At 36.2% G+C, this 20,964-nt stretch overlaps 1 long non-coding RNA gene across 1 annotated transcript in view; it reads left to right on the forward strand.

Moving 5' to 3' along the window:
• The first annotated feature begins 837 nt into the window (after positions 1 to 837).
• Positions 838 to 20,964, forward strand: part of LOC148164817 (uncharacterized) — a 31,920-nt gene continuing 11,793 nt past the window's right edge. Inside the window, exon 1 of the long non-coding RNA XR_015767810.1 lies at positions 838 to 1,083. This is a non-coding gene — a long non-coding RNA (uncharacterized LOC148164817). The remainder of the gene's footprint in view (positions 1,084 to 20,964) is intronic.

Raw genomic sequence — 20,964 nt, forward strand, 5'->3', positions numbered from 1 at the left:
TTTACCAGCAAAATGAGTTTATTCAGGAGTTACAGAGAATTGCAACTGGGGACAAGCAAACTATGACAAACCATAGGCAGGTCTGGAGAACAGAGGAGAGGGTCTTGCTTTTATGCAGGAAAGGGTAAAGCTGGGAGGAGATGTTTCAAAGAGTTCAGGTGGTGGCTTCTCATTGGCTGAGTGTGGCAATTTCTCACTGGGTGGGCTAGCTGTAGATCCATTTTTAATGAGGTTTTCTTTATTTTCACAACACTAATTCTCATTCATTTCGTTTCTATCTCACTTTTTTGTTTTTATCCTTCTTATTCTTAGTGCTTTACCATTTAATTAATGAACTATATTGTCATTTTTTTCTATAAATATGAAAGACATATCTTTTCACTATTTTTCTTACTAGTTTCTTTCAAATAAAACATTAATCTATATGGTTCTAATAATATCTGACACTTCATTATATAAATGTTATATAAAAAATTTGTATTATATAAAGAAATTAGCAGGCTTTTACTTTTTCTCATGCTACTAACTTTCTAATTTTTTCCCACAAAGTGGGACTTTAGTCACTATTATTGATTATCTATATTGCATATGTTATATGTGAAGAACTATTATTTTTATATTTGCTTTTGTTATTGCTGCACAATTTAAAAAAATGATTTATGATTAATGCTATGTTGAACTAGTTTTGGTTCCTTTTATGCCACAGACTTTCCATTCATGAGTTCTGGTTTGACTGATCATGTGTTCAGTAAGAATCTATCTGAAACTTGTTTTTCTAGAAGAGTAGCTGGTTCAGCAAAACAACAACCTAACATCAGTTTGGTTCATTTTTTTTCTCTCCCTAGCAGGGGCTTGTACAATAGGTATATTTGCCCAGGATCTTGAATCATTAGTCAAAGATGCGAAGAAGCAAGGACTGTGAGGAACACTTTGTGTTTCCAGAGGCCAGAGAACCAGAGAACTGAGAGTAATGCCCATGGCTGGAAGCAGCTGTGGGACAAGCTGATGGGCCCCGTGTTGCAACTCCCAACCTGTTTCCTGCCTGCTTCATAATCCCAGCTTGTCAGCATTCCCGGTGATTCTGTGAGTGACCTAATATCTCACTAATTTTATATTTTGCTTAAATCATTCCTAGTTGGTGTCTGATGTTTAAAACCAAAGCTTCCTAAAGTGCTCTGCACTGATGGGGCTAAGCTTCCAACCCTCTGCTGTTTTTCTGTTTGCTTTGGCCTCTCAGTGAACCATAATTTTCACATGCTGCTCTTCTGCACTGGAAAATAAATATCTAACACTTTCCCCAGTGGTCTGATAGCCAGTCCTGAACCCCAGCCCTAGGCTCTTTAAATCAAAAGGTTTTAGAGGGATTTTTTGTCCAAGGGTTGCTCTGCATGTTTCCTATGGACATTTATTTTTATGCAGAGAGGTTGCTGGAAGCCAACCTTCACTGAACTACCTCAATTTCTCTCCATCAGCACTCTAGTGTAGAAATTTCTCAGAGATTCTCAGATTTCTCAGGATTCTCAGCAGAATCCTTCACCGGTTACCAACACTCACGTCAGTTTTTTTCCCCTCTATATTTTTATTCCATTGACTGTTTCATTGATGATCCAGATTGTGGACAATTCATCTTACTGTATCATCAGATTTTACTTCTCAGTCATTTAGTTGTGCTACATGAAGTAATGAGTAAAATAACGGTATGTTCCAGTTGCATCAATACCGAGCCTATAGAGGCTTGTACATCCTTTTAGACTGGGACACCTTCTGACGATGAACTCAAACTGCCTTTGCACTTGTTGATAAAAAAAGTATAAAGGGGTGATGTACATGTTGAAATGAAACCTGAACCCTGATTTTAATCCTTAGATTTCAAGATGATACATATTACAATCCTTGAAAATCGGAACCACCACTTTCTGTAGTTCGATGATTTTAACCAATGAATGTATTGTGACTTGCACAATGCTTTCCTCTTTGTTTGGAATTTTGTCTCACTTGCCTTCACTCTGCCCCCAGGAAATCTCTCAACCCCAAGATTCACTCTCCTCCCCATATCTCTACCCTAAGAACTTTTTAGCCTAGCCAATAAGCAATGAAACTCATACCCTCATTCTCCTCAACAAAATGTCACTTTAGAATTGTCTTTGTGGTATTTTCCCTTGCTGCAGTCTCCCGGGACTCTGCTGATTCATATCATCACAGGTTTCTTTATGGATAGAGAAGGCCTTCCATTCACCCCACACAAATACACAATATTTGGGAGCTAGAAAAGAATTTCTCTGTTACTTCAGATCATTTTCATTAATTCAAGATTTAAATTCTCATTTTAATATAAACTCAACGCTTCCTTTTAGTATTAATTTTCTCAGTTTCCTTAAGCCACTGACTGAGTCATAACTCATGCTCTCAATAGTATTCTCTTTGATTCCTTATTGACCTATTTCTGTCATTACTAACAAACACAAAGCTCTCTATTTTTATGGCAAATTTTTTTGCTAATAAATTTCAAGAGTTTCGCTTGTATGTCAACCTAGGAAAGAAAGACAGGAAGCAAAGCCAAGCAGGACAAAAATAAAGAAGGAAAATTGAAAGTCAATATTTCTGTAATCCTAGATGCAAATCCTTTCTTAAATTTTAACAAATTGGCTTCATAGCTTGGTAATTCAGGTAGCATATATGAGAGTACCAAAAAATTTCCTCTCAAAGATCTTCTCCACAGATCCTGTTAATTAAACAAAATGTATAAATGATTCAGTTTTGTATTTAAAAAAAAATATGTTCTTAGCCAATGCTTTTCTTATGCTCCTTATTCCATAGTTCATCATTCTCCTAAGCAATTTACATAATTCCTCAGAATGTGTTTTAGGGAATTTTTTAGTGTCTAGTGTCTTATTTATAATAACAGACAATTTGAAAGATAACTAATTTGTAAGTTGCCCCCTGTTTACCTATAATAAGGCCAGACACAAATCCTCCAAATTCCTATTCTCGGCCTTCTAAAGGGTTACCTGAACTACTTGTTCCCACTGATCAGTCAGAACAAAATGCTTGTGAACCATTTTGATTAAATGCTCTTCTTCTCCTAAGCCCCTGAAATTTGGCTCCCGCTCAGCCTGACCCAGCATACAGCCCCTCCTAAAGGATCCTCCCAGAAAATAGGCTGGCCTTAGGATAAAACATCTGCTGATCTAGGATCCCCATCACGCCACTCTCCTCCCATTAATTTTAGCCTTGTTTTCTCTTCTCTCTTAAAGAAAATTCTTGGGGCACCCAGGTGGCTAAGTTGGTTGAGCATCCAACTCCTGGTTTTGGCTCAGGTCATGATCTCAGGGTCATGATTTCAGGGTCGTGAGATGGAGCCCGGAGTCTGGCTCCATACTTAGCAGGGAGTCTGCTTGAGATTCTCTCCCCTGCTTGCTCTCTCTCTAAAATAAATAAATAAATCTTTAAAAGAAAATTCTTTTGCCTAGTCCTTGAGGTGCTAGTTGATCTTATGCCACAGCATTCTTCCTATTGCAATAAACCCTTTCCCCTGTAGTAGTGTCTCCCCCAACACTTTCTCTCTTGAGACATTCTTTCTGAATGAAGTCTCTCCTTAGTAAGTCTGTTTTTTTTTTTTTTTAATTTGGCAACATGTACTGTGAAACTCCTTTATAACAAGAACTAACATTTAATGGAACCAGCTCTGTTCCCTTGGCCCATCTCTAACAGAGCAGTGTGGGTGGCTAGGAAGGAAGTGAGGCTGGAAATGTAGGGGCCAGGTGGAGAAAAGGTGAAAACCCTAGTTTACAAACCAGGAGGTAGAGACTGGATCTGAACATTTCCAGATTTTCCCCTTCCCCTTATCAATGAAGTGTGTACCAGCTGACCTAGAGATTCCTCAAATTCTTCTTATAATCCTGGGAATTGATCTACAGGAAGTCCCAGGGACCCAGAACTGACTCCAGCAGTATTTAGAGTGGAGCAGACAAGAGCCACGGGATGGCGCCAAACACTACCTGGACAAGGACAGATTGGCGAATAGGGATGGCTCCTGGTACTGCAGCTTTTTAGCTAAACTGCCTCAGTTATTTCATTAACTTCCCAATGATGCTAATCTGCATTTTAATTGTTGGACTTCACTAATCATGTTATGGCCTTTATAAATTATATTTATGAGGTACCTTTTTAATGGAAAATTCAAATAAACATAAATAGGATATCTATTCTCAAACTGTTTATATTAGTTGGAGATCAAGGTATGAACCCATGAAAATAGCTGTGGAGTAACAGGGTAAAATCATGTATTTAGGGCCCAAGTGGGATACAATGCCCCCCCCCCCCCCGCTAGAAGTTGAGCTCCTTTGGGAGCTCCTCTCAGGAAAATCATTTGGATATTTTTGGTCATGCAAATGTGATGCAGAAAGTACAGAGATGGATGCCTGAGGAGCTGTGGCTCACAGAGCTGAATTGCTGGGAAGAATAACAATATAAAGGGTTGCCTTGGTTGTGGTGAAGGCTGTACATTTAGATGAGTTGTTTCGTGAAAACAACTTTTCCGAACATTTTAACAGATCTGCTCTGAGAAATATATTTTACATTCTACGTGTGATCCAGTACTAAACACACAGCTTTTTCACAAAATAATTTCAGTTATTGCACAGATATTTTTGAGAATTTCTATTGCTATTTTGTGTTTTGTTTTAATGCCTATAGTGAACTATTATATTGACTTAAAGCATACCACTGGGTGGTGAAGGACCAACCCAAAACAGACTACTTGCCAAAGGATTATTTTGGCAAAAAATTTGCCAAAGGGTTACTTGCAGAGGATTATTTTGAGCTGAAAGCAGTTAAGAAACTTCAAACACAGGAGGAGCTCTCTGTCCTTCCCCTTTCTGCCTAAAAGCAGGGCATAATTTTTTTTTTTGTAAAGGAAATTTCCATACAACTCATCATCTGAGACTGCATAACAAACCTTACCAATCAACTCTTATTTACCTTATTTACCATATATTTCATGTCATTTTCCCACAATTTACCCCATTCCAGAAGCCCAGACCCTTCTTTTCTTTTGTCTAGTCTCTTCTCCATACATTATCACCCTTTCTTAAAATGATATATAAATCCCATGATTAGCTACTTCTTTAGGGTTTTCAATTATTTTCTGTGAGGACTCCTGTGTGCATAAGAAATAAACTTTTCCTTCTATTAATCTGTCTTTTGTCAGTTTAATTAACAGGCCTCAGTGACTCAACCTAAGAGGGTAGGGGAAAAATTGTTTTCTTTCCCTACAGTTGTAATCTATAATCTTAAAACAGCAGCCTTAGAAGAAATGTTTCATTTCCAACTATAGATTAGAGTACAACTTATTTGTCATCCTTGTGGAGATGTATTTTTGTTCAAGGAGTTTCTCGTGGGAGATCTAGAAATGACTCAAAGATTGCAGGAAGGACATGCAGGCAAAATCTTTACCCTGCACTTCTTGTCCCACCATAGAGTACCCATTTTATGACATTCAACTTGGAATGTGCTCCTGGTGTTATTAAAAATAATCCAGAGCACACTAATGGTTGACTGGCTTCTTCTGCTTAACTTGTCTGTGTAGGTGTAAAGGAAATCTTGTTAATGTGGGAGTCACTGTAGAAGGCATCAACCCCAGAAGAGAAACAATGACCAGGAGAGAAACATTGACTTGAAAGAATGTGGAAAAGCAGTCGGGGCTTTTGGAGAGTGAGAGTAAACTGAGCACATATACACAGAGACTGTGGGCTACAATCTAAGAGTCCACAAGAAGAAGTCTGAACCTGTGCTTGCAGAGAGTAGCCATTTCCAAAAGCATTTTTAGTTTTCTTGGTGACACTTTCTTATTTACCTGAAATTTCCACGAAGTCTTGTAAGAACTTACAAACTGATCTTACTTCTGTGAGGAGAAGTTATTTTAAGGGTCTCTTGCATGCCTGGGATGGGGCAGAGTAGCCTGGAGCAGTGCCTTATCCCCTAAGACCAGAGGGACTGTAACAGTCGTGGATATTAACAAAGGCTGATGGGACCTGCTGGAGCAGTCATCTAATGCAGGTCAGGCCCCTGACTACAAGCCAGTGCCATGGTGGCTTGATAAGAAGCCAACAAGAGGATACCCAAGGCCTTGTTCCTCAGCACAAAAGGAACTCTGGGATATAACTTGGGCAGTGGGTTTCTGTGCTGAAAGGCAGGGCACTTGAATTACTGTAACTTATACAATAAAATTTAATGTTACTGTATAAGCTGGTGAAAAAGCATAAGTTCTATGTTTGTTTGTCTGTTTATTTTTTTCTTGGTGCCAAGTAAATAATGCAGCCATCAGTTGCTCTTTGAGCATAGAGGAGCATAACAGGACCAGCTTACTTCTCAGAATTTGGACTCTGACTACAGTAGGTGCCCTTTGATAGGGCAACATGGAGAAGAAATGCTTCACCAATGGACAGGTGTTGGCCATAATTTCAGAGGCAGGGTCTTATGATGACAAATGTGGTTGCTCAAGTTTACCAGTGCAGGCTGCATAGACTTGAGAACATCTACTACCATCACTATCATCATTAGCTCCGGCTAGTGCTGCAGGTCAGAACTAGAAACACAAACAGTGTAAACTCTCCCTGTCTTTTAGTTTCAGGTACTGAGCTTTGAAAGTAGAATCCAAGTCCCTAATAGATAAGTTTCCAATTTAAGCATTTGCGGTTTCAATTCACAATAGGTTACTAATTGAGCAAGGGGGAAAAAAATCAAGGCTTTCTCATTTTTACCAAAACTCCTAAATACAAAGTAAAGGGGAAAATACCAAAAGATGTACTGAAGATATTTCAAACTCTTTCCTAGTAATGTGGTCCAGATCATTTAGACTAATTTCCCCACTGAGAACAACTAAATGACATATTAAAAGATTTCTTACATCTTATAATTATTTAAGATGTGACACATACAAAGGATTGTCAGGATAAAATCAAAGAGAAAGAAGGAATCTGGAGAAGAGGACAGAAGCCATTTTTTTCCTGTGGAAGCATCTGTCTACCCAGGAACATTTGAATTTTCTACTGGAAAGTTTTATAACCCATGGAGAAGACAACCAAAGCCCAGAAATACCCTAGTTAGGGAGTCCAAGAAGTGACCTTTACATATTAAGTTGGGTCTGCAAAGACCCATCCTCTCAAATTAAGAATGAGCTAAAAATAAACCCACTTCTGCTGACAAACTCTATGGGGTTTCTAGAAAAGTTGCCTTCATCCTAATTAAGGGACAGAGAGGGAATCATGTCCTAGATAAGCTGTAAACCAAAGCTGACCCTTATTCAGATTTGAAACTAAATTCATATCACCTGAGTGACCAAACACAAACAAAGCCAAACATATACACACACAAAAAAACCTTTAGATCTTGAATTTAATTTAAAGTGATTAGAACTAATAGTTTCCTGAGGGGTCCTATGTAGAAATGGACTTTTATCCTTTATCTTAGGCCTTAAAGAACTCTCAGAAGTATTTTTTCAGACAATGTAACTAAGCACATAAGGAAAAAAGAAACCGTGAGCAAGAAGCATCAAAAACAAATATACAATCTGCAAACATTTCTTATGGTAGAAATATCAAACATAAATAAAACATAGATTATAAAAAGGTTATACTATGGGAAAAAAAAAAAAAAGAACTTGCAGTATCTTCCCAGAAAAGGAAGCTATAAAAAGTAATCTAGCATATTAGAAAAAATGCCAAATTGAAATTCTGGAAATGAAGATTAGATTACAATTTGAAATACAACAACTCAATAGATGGATTTATAAGCAAATATAACATAATGAAGAGCAAATAGTGGAAATAAGCCAGAGGAATAATGGAAAATAAGCCAGAGGAAATTGTACAAAAAACAGAATAGAGAAATGAAAAGATGGATCCATAGAAGTTAAGAGATATGAAAGATAAAATGAGAAAACAAAATATATATTTAATTTCAATTCCTTCATAAAGGAGAAAAAAGGGAAAGGCAGCATGTGAAGATGATGACAGAAAAATTTTCAGACATGATAAAAGACATTAAAAAATCCCAATGAATCTCCAGCAAGTAATTTTTAAAATTTTACATCTAAAGACATTATAACAAATGTACAGAACTCTAGAGACAAAACTAAAATCTTAAGCACAGTCAAAGAAATGAGAGATCATCTTCAAAGGCACAACAAAGGTAGATTATCATTGACTTCTCAGCAGCAACAATGAAAGTCAAGAGATAATGAAATGATATCTTTAATTTGCTGAAAGAAAAATACAGTTGACTCTTGAACAACATGGGTTTGAACTGTGCAGATGTATATGATTTTTTTTATACCTAGAGTACTGTAGATGTATTTTCTCTTATGATTTTCTTAATAACATTATCTCTTATCTCACTTTATTATATTAGAATACAGTTTATAGGGGCACCTGGGTGGCTCAGTCGGTTAAGTGTCTGCCTTTGGCTCAGGTCATGATCCCAGGGTCCTGGGATGGAGCCCCATGTTTGGCTCAGTGAGGAGCCTGCTTCTCCCTCTCCCTCTGCCTCTCTCCCTGCTCATGCTCTCTTTCTCTCTGTATCTCTGTGTCTCGAATGAATTAATAAAATCTTTAAAAAGAAAAGATACAGTATATAATACATATACAAAATATGTGTTAGTCAACTGTTTATGTTATCAGTAAGGTTTCAGGTCAACAGTAAGCTATTAGTAGTTAAATTTTGGGAAGTCAAAAGTTACATGTGGATTTTTGACTGTGTAGGGGTCAGTGTCCCTAGCTCCCACATCATTCCAGGGTCAACTATACTGCCAATTGGAAAATCTATGCCCAGAGAATGAACCAATTGAAAGGTTATTTTATTTTCAAATATTATTTATTAACTTTTTTGAGTTTGATTGTGGAAAATGGAAAGGAGGTTTAAATAACTAATACCAGGCATAGAAAGTGGATACAATAGACCAGAGGCCAGCAAACTAGGGCCCACTGGCTTGCTGCCAAGTTTTGTAATTAAAGACTTACTAGAACATAACTGTGTCCATTCATTTATATGTTGCGTATGTTGCTTTCATAAGACAGTGGCAGAACTGGTTAAAAGAGCTGTGACAGAGACCATATGACTCTCAAGCCTAGTATTTTTAATATCTTGCCCTTTAAGAAAAATAAGTAAATTTGGGGCACCTGGGTGGCTCAGTCCTTAAGCATCTGCCTTCAGCTCAGGTCATGGTCCCAGGGTCCTGGGATTGAGTCCCACATCAGGCTCTCTGCTCCACAGGAAGCCTGCTTCTCCCTCTCCCACTTCCCCTGCTTGGGTTCTCTCTCTTGCTGTGTCTTTCCCTGTCAAATAAATAAAATCTTAAAAAAAAAAGAAAAAGAAAAAGAAGCAAATTAAATGCATTACAATGAATCTCACAAAGAAAATGTGCAGAAATAGCAAGAGCCAAAACAATGCATAAAAACCCACTCCTTGATGGAAATTTCAAACTATGCATGTATTATATAAAGCTGCATATATAGGTGGTAAAACTATAAAGAAAATAAATAAAATAGCTATCACAAAAGTCAAAAGAGTCATTTTTGCTGGTGTGAGGAAGGACATTATGATCAGGGAAGAACTCAAGGGTTATGTGTGTGAGAAAAATGTTGTGATAATAGTGATGTTAAATTTCTTGGGTGGCAATTACAGGTAAGTTTGCATTATGATTTTTCATTAAACTAGACACATATGTCTTCTGGATTGTTATGGACTGAATTTTGTTCCCCCAAAATTCATATGTTGAAGCCCTAACACCCGTGAGAGTATACTTGGAGATAGGGCCTTTAAAGAAGTAATTAAAGGGGGCACCTGGGTGGCTCAGTTGGTTAAGCGACTGCCTTCAGCTCAGGTCACGATCCTGGAGGCCCGGGATCGAGTCCCGCATCGGGCTCCCTGCTCGGCGGGGAGTCTGCCTCTCCCTCGGACCCTCCTCCCTCTCGTGCTCTACCATCCCTCATTCTCTCTCTCAAATGAATAAATAAAAATAAAATCTAAAAAAAAAAAAGAAGTAATTAAGGTTACATTAAGTCATAAGGATGAGACCCTAATCCCACAGGACTGGGGTCTCTTCTAAGAGGCCGTGTGAGAATACAGCACCAAGGTGACCATCTGCAAGCCAAGGAGAGAGGTCTTAGGAGAAACTAACCCTGTCCAGGGACTTCCAGCCTCTAGAACTGTGAAAAAAATTAATTTCTGCTGTTTAAACCACCCAGTCTGTGCTATTTTGTTATTACACCCTAGGAGACTAATACATGCACTTTCTTGTTTATAAGTTAAATTTTACAATTTTAAAAATGCAGATTTTTATACAAATTTTATAGGCATTTCACACACACACACACACACACACACACACACACACAAATTTTAGAGTGTCATTTTCTAAATACTATTTTTCTAAACAGAGAAATATTTACCAATAAGCATTGGGAACCCTTGCTTGCTTGGCCCTGGGAGGTGTCCTAGCAATTTGTTCACACAGTCACATGTTTTTGGAAAACTTACAAACCTAATGTAACTGTAATGTAGTAAGATTGACCTACTTCATTCCTTCCCTTGTGTCAGTTGGGTTGCTTTGATGTGTCTGTGACATTTTTGTGATCTGGCTAGTCACAGTTAAATTTAGTTTGGGTTTATGGGACATATTTTTTTGGTTCCCAGTCACTTCTAGGTATAATCAAGTGATTTTTAGTCATCTGTGGGCATAGTTTGTATCATGATAAGGATGTTGGTATCATAATATGGAAGTGCCCACCAGAGGAGTTATGTAGATAGTGAAAGAGAAAAACAGTCTGAGATATATGAACTGCAAGCTACTGTGTGGGATTTTTTTTTTCTTAATCATTTCCTGTACACAGTTATAAGCAGAGGATTCTGTTCCACAGCATCTAGTAAAAAGAGTTGTCTCATGTCAAAAATATATTCATAAGCAGCACATACAATTGTAAAATTGTATTTTTTTTCTTTTTGATGGAAATTTTGCAAAACAGAACTTATCTGAATTCTGGTTTGTAGGGCTTAATCGATAGCAGTACTACAAACAGCATCCACATTTGTAACAGCTCATGTATAGACGCAACTTGAGAAAACATTCTCAAATTTCAGAACAACCCTAATAATTTATATGGCATTACCAACACCAAGGAAGCAGAGAGACTTTTCTAAGCTACCGATAACAAATATGTTTTGACTAATGATGCTAGAGGAAAAATCATTTATCTCTTTATAGAGAATGATATTTTAAAAAAATTTTTATCATATGGAAAGGTAATCAAATAATATGCAGCAAAAATGCAGAAAAAGTCATTATAGAGATGTGTTAAGCTGGATTATATCATATTTGTAACATTACACAAATTTGTACTTTGTGGTGATTTCTTCTCATTCTAAAGAAATACTCATTTTTGTCCTAAGTTTTTCATTCAGAGTGTTGTTTTAAAGAGCATCCTTCTAAATGATATAAGCATTAGCCCCCCAAAAAATCTGGGTCCACTCTAATCTAAACCATCATTCTGCTGCTTTTTCCTTTCTTCACTGATGGATGGTTCCATATTCTCTGTGCTGAGATACATTTTTTTCTGTAGCTCTATTTTGTCTTTACCCAGTAACCCTATTTATGAAATTACTGTTACGCATTGATTGGCTTTGGATTAGTTGGTGTTATCCTTTCCGTGCAAAGAGCTGTTTTCCACACATTGAATCTCAAGGATATGACCTTCAATTATGTCTCCCATGGCAAAGCAGTTCTAAGCTATCAGTAATACCAACCTCCTAAGTCTTTGACTTCACACTCTTGTGTTTTAATGGCTTTGGTGTCTTCTTATTCCATAACAAAAGAATCCTCTATGTCCTCATCTGTTTTTACTGCTATTTTAGTTCCCTTGCTACCTCCATCTAATCATCTAAATGAAATAATTTTTCAGTTTTTATTTCTGTCTCTTTTCATCATCTTCTTTACAAATATGTTATTTCCCATATTGAAGTTATTTAAAGGCCTTAATCCCAAGATTCCAGTTAAAAGCTTAGAGGTGGAAACAGGTAAAAAAGTAATCTCAATTTAGACCTGTCAGTCAAACACAATTTAATTTACTTTTCTTTGCATGCTTGAAATAATTTCATGGAAGATAAAGGAATTCTACCTGTTACTAGATGTTCTTACTTGAAAATAATGGGAAGTCTTCAAGATCACCCAGTAATGAAGTTAATCTACCATATACAGACATGCAATCAAACTCAAAAACTTGGCATCTACATTCCTTTCTGGTTTTCTAAGCACTTTGTGCCCAGTGCTGAGTTAGGTGCTACAGTAGATATTAAAGAGATGATAACGTGATCGTTGCTTTTAGCAGGTAATGGTCTAACTAGGGAAAGTGGTATGGACGCACGAAGTAACTAAGACAGGTGAAAGTCAGTATCAAGGTAAGCAGAAAGAAGACAAAGCTACCTCTGAACTGAGGCCTTAGAAATAATTTCAGAGTAATAAATTGGATTGGAAAGGATTTCACAAATAAACTTGAGTAAATAAAATAATAATATGATATACCTGGAGATCAAACTGAACAGTACTGACAACTTACTCACCTTTTCAGGTCCAATTCAAAAAGCACTTATACCCAGAAGCCTCCTTAAGCTCCCTAGTCAGAAGGAATAGCTCCATTTCCTATGTTTTCTTCCTTCCTTCCTTCCTTCCTTCCTTCCTTCCTTCCTTCCTTCCTTCCTTCCTTCCTTCCTTCCTTCCTTTCTTTCTTTCTTTCTTTCTTTCTTTCTTTCTTTCTTTCTTTCTTTCTTTCTTTCTTTCTTTCTTTCTTTCTCTTTCTCTTCTCTCTCTCTCTCTTTCTCTCTTTCATTTTTAGCTCTCTTTGTTTCTCTTGAAACACTTGCCAAACATAAACATATATGTCTATTATACAATGAGGCAGTCTTCTTCACATTGACTATGAACTCCAAAATGGCACAGATTGATTTTCATCTCTGGACTCCATACATAGCATTGCAGTAATAAGGTAAATAGTGAGTACATCAATATTGTGTAGTAAACAGACTCTTTTAATTACATGTGACTGAAACCCAATATAAAAAATTTTAATCTGAACTTGAATGTATTGGTCCATGTAACTGAGAAGTCCAAGAGTGGGTCTGGCTTTAAATATGTCTTGATCATTATGCGCAAACAATATTTGTGTTCTTTCTCCTCAACACTGAAAGGAATATGGTCAATTGCTTTATAGCTCATAATCTCTCTAGAAGACTAGTTTGTCTCTTACAAGTCCATAGCCATCTCATGGAGGGATTCTGATTGGCTCACCTTGGTCAGGTGACCACTCTTAATAGCTTCATGGGAATGAGCAAGATAGTGACTGGTCATGCCTGGCCCCTTGTTCCCACTGTGGCAAAGGATGGGGTGGAAAGGATAGTTCCTAGGACTGAAAAAACCTGCCTGGGTAAGAGCAGTGGGTAGACCACAATAAAAGATGTCTGCTATATAAAGTTATAGTAGGCTAATTGATTTCAGCTACAAATGAAGAGCTTGATATTTGTATGGTAGATAACAAACATGCAATAGTCTCTTAATACTGGGGAAGACCTATTGAAAATAAAATGGTGAAACAATTACAGTGGCTGTAATGAGCACTATGGATTAGCCAGTGAAGACAGAGATATCAGAATACTAATCCAAGTATAAGGATCTGAGAGGTTAGACTGTCCAGCAGTCAATGGAGATGGAGAGATGTCCATTTAGAAAGTGTGATAGAAAGATAATTAAGATTAAGTGACTAAATATATAAGTGATAAGAAGGGAAATAAGCCATGCTGATTTCAAATTTTTACATTTGACAGATATTTGGGAAGAGGGTAGAAGAATATGTTTTGTTTCTAATAAAATACCTTAATTAGATGAATGTTCAGATATCTCAAAGTATATGTTCTTTGAGCTGCTTGCAAGACAGAATTTCAGCTTGAGTAAAAGGTGAGAGGACAGAATAGAGGAGACATTATTGGTATTAATTCGGTAGTTGAAGCCAGGGTATTGAATGAAGGCACTTTCTGACAGAAGTTCAGGAGTATGAAAATTGAAAATTGTGGTTGGATTTCACCTGAGGGAGAAAAGTCCTGTAAAATATATGTATTTCTGTTCTATTGATCTTTGTGTCTCTCCTTTTGGCTGTAACACATTGTTTTGATAATTGTAGCTTTAAAGTAAGTCAGGGAGTGTGAGTTCTATAACATCATTCTCTTTAAAAATTGTTTTAGTGGGAGTGCCTGGGTGGCTCAGTTGGTTAAGCGACTGCCTTCGGCTCAGGTCATGATCCTGGAGTCCCGGGATCGAGTCCCACATCGGGCTCCCTGCTCAGCAGGGAGTCTGCTTCTCCCTCTGACCCTCTTCCCTCTCATGCTCTCTATCTCTCATTCTCTCTCAAATAAATAAATAAAATCTTAAAAAAAATTGTTTTAGTTATTCTAAACATGGGCTTTCTATGGGTTTTCCATGTGAATTTTAGATTCAGCTTTTTAATTTCTACAAAACGAAAGCCTGCTTGAACTTTGGAATTGTATTGAATCTATAAATAAGTTAGGAGGGAATTGACATATTAGCAATATTCAGTCTTCTAACCTATTAGCACAGTATAGCTCTCCATTAATTTAGGTGTTTTGTTTTGTTTTGTTTTTTTGTATTTCTCTCATCAGGGCTGTGTAGTTTTTAATCTACAAAATCTATCACATATTTTGTTACATTTATCCTTAACTCTCTCATATTTTGGTGCAATTGTAAATGACAGCATTAAAATTTCAATTTCTAATTGTTTATTGCTAATATATAGAAATACAATTGATTTTTGTATATTGTCTTTGTATCTTAAATTCTTACTAAACCCAATTATTAGTTATAACAGTTTTATTGAAGATTCTTTGCCCTTGTAATTTTGTACGGAGATAATTATGCCATCTGTGAATAAAGACATTTTTACTTCTCCAACTATATATGCCTTTCTTTTCTTTCTTTTTTTGCTTTATTACACAGGCTAGGTCCTCTATTACAAGTTGAAAAAGGATAGTGAGAATGAATATTCTCACCTCATTTCTGATCTCAAGAGTAAACATCCAGTCTTTAATCATTAAGTATGGAAGATACTTGTAAACTTTTCACGATGTTCTGGTTTTTGTTTGTTTTTTAGATTTTATTTATTTATTTATTTGACACACAGAGAGAAAGCACAAGCAGGGAGAGCTACAGACAGAGGAAAGACTCCCATTGAGCAGTGGAGTGGGAGTCTCAGCATCTCCTGCTGAGCAGGAAGACTGATGCAGGGCTTGATCCCAGACCCTGGTATCATGACCTGAACCAAAGGCAGACACTTAACTGACTGGAGCCACCCAGGTGCCCCTTCATGATGCTCTTTATAAAGTTGAGGATATATTGTTAAAATCGCATATGTAATTTAAAATTTTCTTGTAGCCACATCAAAAAAAAAACAGAAATGAGCAAAATTATTTTTTAAAATACATTTTATATAAGATAAAAACAGAGAGGGAGGCAAACCATAGGAGACTCTTAACTCTAGGAAACAAACTGAAGGTTGCTGGAGGGGAGGTGGGTGGGGGGATGGGATAACTGGGTGATGGGCATAAAGGAGGATATGTGATATAATGAGCACTGGGTGTTACATGCAACTGATAAATCACTAAATTCTACCCCTGAAACTAATAGTACACTATATATTAACTAAACTGAATTTAAATAAAAAATTTAAAAAATACATTTTATTTAATCCACATAGTATTGGTTCAGCATCCAATCAACATGCACATAATCATATATTTTGTACTCATCTTTTTTTTCACACTAAGTCTTTGAAATCTGGTGATTACTTTATACTTGTCACACAGCTTTGGACAGGCACAGTTCAAGCAGACAATAGACACACATGGTCATTGGTCACCATATTGTATAGTGTAGGCCTATAGTTTTCTTTTCTTGAATGTCTTTGTCTCATTTTGGTACCAGGGTAATGTTGGCCTCATAGATAAATTGAAAAATGCTCCCTCCTCATCTATTTTTCTGGAAGAATTTCTGTAGAATTGGTATTATTTCATCCATAAATGTTTTATAAAAGTTGCCTATTAAGCCACCCAGGCCTGTAATTTCTTTGTTGGAAAGTATTCAATCTCTTTAATAAATATCGGACTTTCCAGTTATCTATTTCTCCTCTAGTGAGCTTCGTTAGGAATTCAAGGAATTTTTTCATTTCATATAAGTATCAACAAATTTGTTGGCAATATTTGTTCATCACGTTCCCATATTTTTTTTAATATCTGTAGAACTTATAATAATGTCCCTTTTTTTCTTATATTGGTGATTTGTGTCTTCTCCCCTTTTCTTTTGATCTATCTAGCTAATGCTTGATCAGTTGTTGTTTTTATTTGTTTCATTTTTTTCTTTTTTAAGGATTTATTTATTTACTTGAAAGAGAGTGAGAGCTTGAGGGGGGGTGGTAATGCGGGAGGGACAGAGGAAAAGGGAGAGAGAGAATCTTAAGCAGACTCCACACTGAGCACAGAGCCTCATGTGGGGCTTGATCTCACGACCCTGAGATCACTACCTGAGCTGAAGCTAAGAGTCCAACTGCACCACCCAGGCACCTCTAATGCTTAATCAATTGAATTGCTCTTTTCAAAGTATCAGCTTTTGGTTGATTGATTCCCTCCATTGTTTTTCTGTTTTCAATTTTAATAATTTTTGCCCCATGATTTCTTTTCTCCTGTTTGCTTTGTCTTTAATTCTCTACTCCCTTCCCACACCCTCCCTGTTTCTTACAGTAGGAGCTTTGATCATTGATTTGAACTGTTTCTTCTCTTCTAAAAAAAAAAAACTTTAAAGCTATAAATTTCCCCCTAAGCACTGCTTTAGCTGTATCCCACAAATTTTGATATGGATAATACTGTGTTTTCATTTTTATACCATTCAAAATATTTTCCAGTATTGCTTGTGAGTTCCTCTCTGACACATGTGATAATTAGTAATGTGTAGTTTTATTTTCAAATAGTGGTGTTTTCCAGATATCTTTCTGCTATTGATTTCTATCTGTTGTGTCAGAGAGCATACTCTGTATGATTTCAGTTATTATGAATTTATTAAGGTTATTAACTGCCTTAGTGAATATTCCACATGCACTTGAAAAGAATGTGTATTTTGCTGCTGTTGAGTCCATGGACTTATTTATCAATGTCACTTAGCTCATGTTGGTTTTATAGGGTTGTTCAGGTCTTCTTTATTTATACTTACTGATTTTTTTTGTCTACTCATTACATCAGTTATTGAGAAAAATGTTGAATTCTCTAACTATAATTGTGAATTTTTCTATTCTTTCCTTTCAATTCTATCAGTTTTTGTTTCATATATTTTGCAGCTTTTTTGTTAGGTTGCTACCACTTAAAACTGGCATGTCATCTTGGTGAATTGACCCCTTTATCAGTATAAAGTGTTGGTCAAAATGCTATAAAATTCATAAACTTTTAGGTAGTTTGTATAATAAAATCAATTATATACTGACCCCAAAGTTGATTTATTTCAGGGATTATTTATTTCTCATGCATGATTTAGTGGATGAGTTTATTGATTACAAAAGCAAAACATTTTTTAAAAGCTGCTGGAATTTTAGATCACTTATATATTTAAAATATATGAAACTTAATTTTAACAGGCATAAGTATAAAATTCAAACTTAGAATTCAGACGTGGGAAATGGACAAGTTATGTTCTCGTTATACTCCTCAGTGGCCTATAGAACCTTGTACTTATCTCCCAATTCTCTGTTTGCTGATTTCTCTCTTATTATACATAATCTGGGGCAATGAGTCTGAATCTCTAGTGTCCAGCCCAATAGATCAGAAGGCACTTAATAAGGTGTAACTTCATCAGGCTTTCTTCACTTTGCAAAAGATTTTCATTTTCAATACTGAGCTATCTTAAGATATCTCTTTGAGTCTTATGCTACAGAGTAACAACCATCCTGGTTGGTTTGTCCACGTTTCGGCATTGTCTACCTCCTCCAAACCCCTCAGTTCTGGGATCATTGGTCACCCTATAGCTTCTCAGGTTGCATCTGAATGTTAAAAATGGAAACAAAATGATGTGACTCAAGAAATACTTGTTAAGTTATAAGGCTGATGCTGGTTAAAATTATGCAAATGATAATAATTGAGTCAGGAAGTTCATTAACATGTTTTTTTTAACTGGGACGTAGAGGTCTTCAAAAATTACAATTTGGGGCACCTGGGTGGCTCAGTTGGTTAAGCGACTGCCTTCGGCTCAGGTCATGATCCTGGAGTCCCAGGATGGAGTCCCACATCGGGCTCCCTGCTCAGCGGGGAGTCTGCTTCTCCCTCTGACCCTCTTCCCTCTCGTGCTGTCTGTCTCTCATTCCCTCTCTCTCAAATAAATAAATAAAATCTTTAAAAAAATTACAATTTGAATAAATGATGATTATAAACTTCATTTTTATTTTCCTGTGGAAACTTGTCTCTCCTTTGTGAAAATAGTGTTTTCTATGACTTGTTTTGGTTGACTTTTGATTCACAGGATGTAGAAAAAGCAAAATTGAATTTTAAAATGCTGTTTCTCCTTGGCTTTACACCCAACCAGGTGAAAAGTGGAACACAAAGTTAAGAAGCCAGTTGGGTGTCTGATTAATGCCATACAGCACATATTTGACAGATTTGTTTCCATTATGTGTTAACCACTTCCAAGAGAAAATAGGCTTAATTTTGTTGGAGCAAACTGATAGAATAAGCTGTTTTCTTTGACAGTGATTATTCATGACCTTACTTTCCCTTCTATAAACCTCAATTTCAGTACTTTCCTTTGTTTTTCAGCAAAGTGTTTTTTTTTAAATATTGTAACAGGAATTATGCAAATGTAAATCACATCAGATCAGAATTTTTCCTTAACAGCAAGAACAATGTTCTTGCTAGCAAGATAAGTGTTGATGTCTTTAATTATCCTTTACTACATAGCAGCCTGAGAACAAAGTATCAGGCTGCAAATAGAAACAATCAACTAGACCAGATACGTTGAGGACTAGATTATTAATTCAATTCATGGAGGAAAAAGCAGTTAATTACCTTATAAAACCAACTTTGTCGGTCCCTTATGATTTCAGATGTATTTGAGATATGTAAGCTGATATAATCATCATCTGTATCTTTCACAAAACTACTAGATTCCAACAAAGGTATGGCTCTGGCATAATTGAGAAACAATTCCAAGATGGAGAAGTCAGAAGTTGCTGCTGTAGAGAGAGACACTAAGAACACAAATGAAGAATGACTGAATTTTCACAGCCATTTGTTTTTTTCTCCTTCTCATTTTTAAACCAAAAGATAGATGATAAATAATAATGCTCAGTTTCAAAATGTTTAAGGAGTTAATTGAAATATGCTTATTAAGTCCTAATTTCTTCATGAGCATGTCAGTTTAAGAGGGTTTAGAAATCAAAGGAAAATCAGGTATTAAGAAAGCTCTATGTTCAGGCATCTTGCCCACCTTTCCACTGTAATAGGTATTGTATTCTCTTTTTTCAGGTACAAATGAAGAGATTTTACAGACTCTTCAAAAATAGCCAAAGATATTTCCTTTTTCCTAAAATTACTGACAGCAATAGTTAATATATATTGAGTGCTTGGTATATGCAAGATTAAACATGCCTATGAGGGACTTACTATTATTAAACCAAATTTTTAAATTAAAAAAAATGTCTTAGAGACTGTACAAGGACCCATAACTAGTAAATGGAAGAACCAGTTGGAAGCTCAGGGTGCCTGAACAAAGCCAGTGTGTTCTACCAAGCCCTCTCCACAAGGAAGGACTTCACATGCATGTACGGAAAACTGTGTGTCTACATTTTATGCTCACATGGATCCCAAAATTGGGATATTCATTCAATTTATGAGCAGACTTCTGGGTTTATTTTTAAGTCTTAACATTATCCCTAAATATTTAGTATTAAATTGTTGTGTCTTATGCATGAGATAAATTTATACCAAATTTCCAGCTTAGAAAACAGACACAGGAAATACACAAGTTATATTTTCCCTGTATTCCTCTATGTCCCATAGCATTCATCACACATAATTAACCAGTCTTTCACAAAACATGTGTAGGCAGTTTATTATGAAATGAAGGACTTTGAGATAGTGACCATCAAAAACCAAATGGCTATAGACAACCATTTGCCATTGATACCTAATACATCCTAACCTATAGATCATGAGCTGCACTCCTTATTTTGTATCCAATCTCACTAGCTACTGTACTGATTCTTCACAGAACTTACTGCCTTACATGCACTGTTGCTTCTTCTGGATTTATTTATAGGCACATAACATCCCTGCAGTCATTTCAGTTAAGTAGTATCTATAAAAAATAAGTTGTGTTGAATTGCTCCAGTAAACCTCAGCTACCTTGTGATAGAACTTTTGGCTTCATAGGTTGGTCAAATTAATGACTTAAGAAAATTATTTGAATATGTGTTACTTTTGAAGATACTCTCTTCTCTAAATCTTATCTAGGATGATCTGAGGAGGCTTAAGGTAGGATCACACACCTGCAGATAAGACTTGAGGTTTAGTCTATAAAGAATATAATCTGTGCCTCAATGTTTTCATTTCCTTAACTCTTACTGTAAATGGTGTGGGTAGTTATTTACTTAATGCTTGGCAAAATCTGAATTAAGATCAACATCCAAACAAACATCAGACATATAGGAGAGACAAAAGTAAAGCATTCATTCTAATGGAAAGAAGAAAATCAAACACACAATTATAAATGAAAAAGGAAAGGTATAATGTAGGCCTGCACTCTTCAACATGGTAGCCAGTGGCTGTAGGTGGCTATTGAGTACCTGAAATATGGAGAATTTTCATTAAGATGTGCTA

This window comes from Eumetopias jubatus, unplaced genomic scaffold, assembly GCF_037043125.1.
Source record: "Eumetopias jubatus isolate StellerSeaLion01/CBP00866 unplaced genomic scaffold, mEumJub1_p1.0 scaffold_2, whole genome shotgun sequence".
NCBI classification, from domain to species: Eukaryota; Metazoa; Chordata; class Mammalia; order Carnivora; family Otariidae; genus Eumetopias; species Eumetopias jubatus.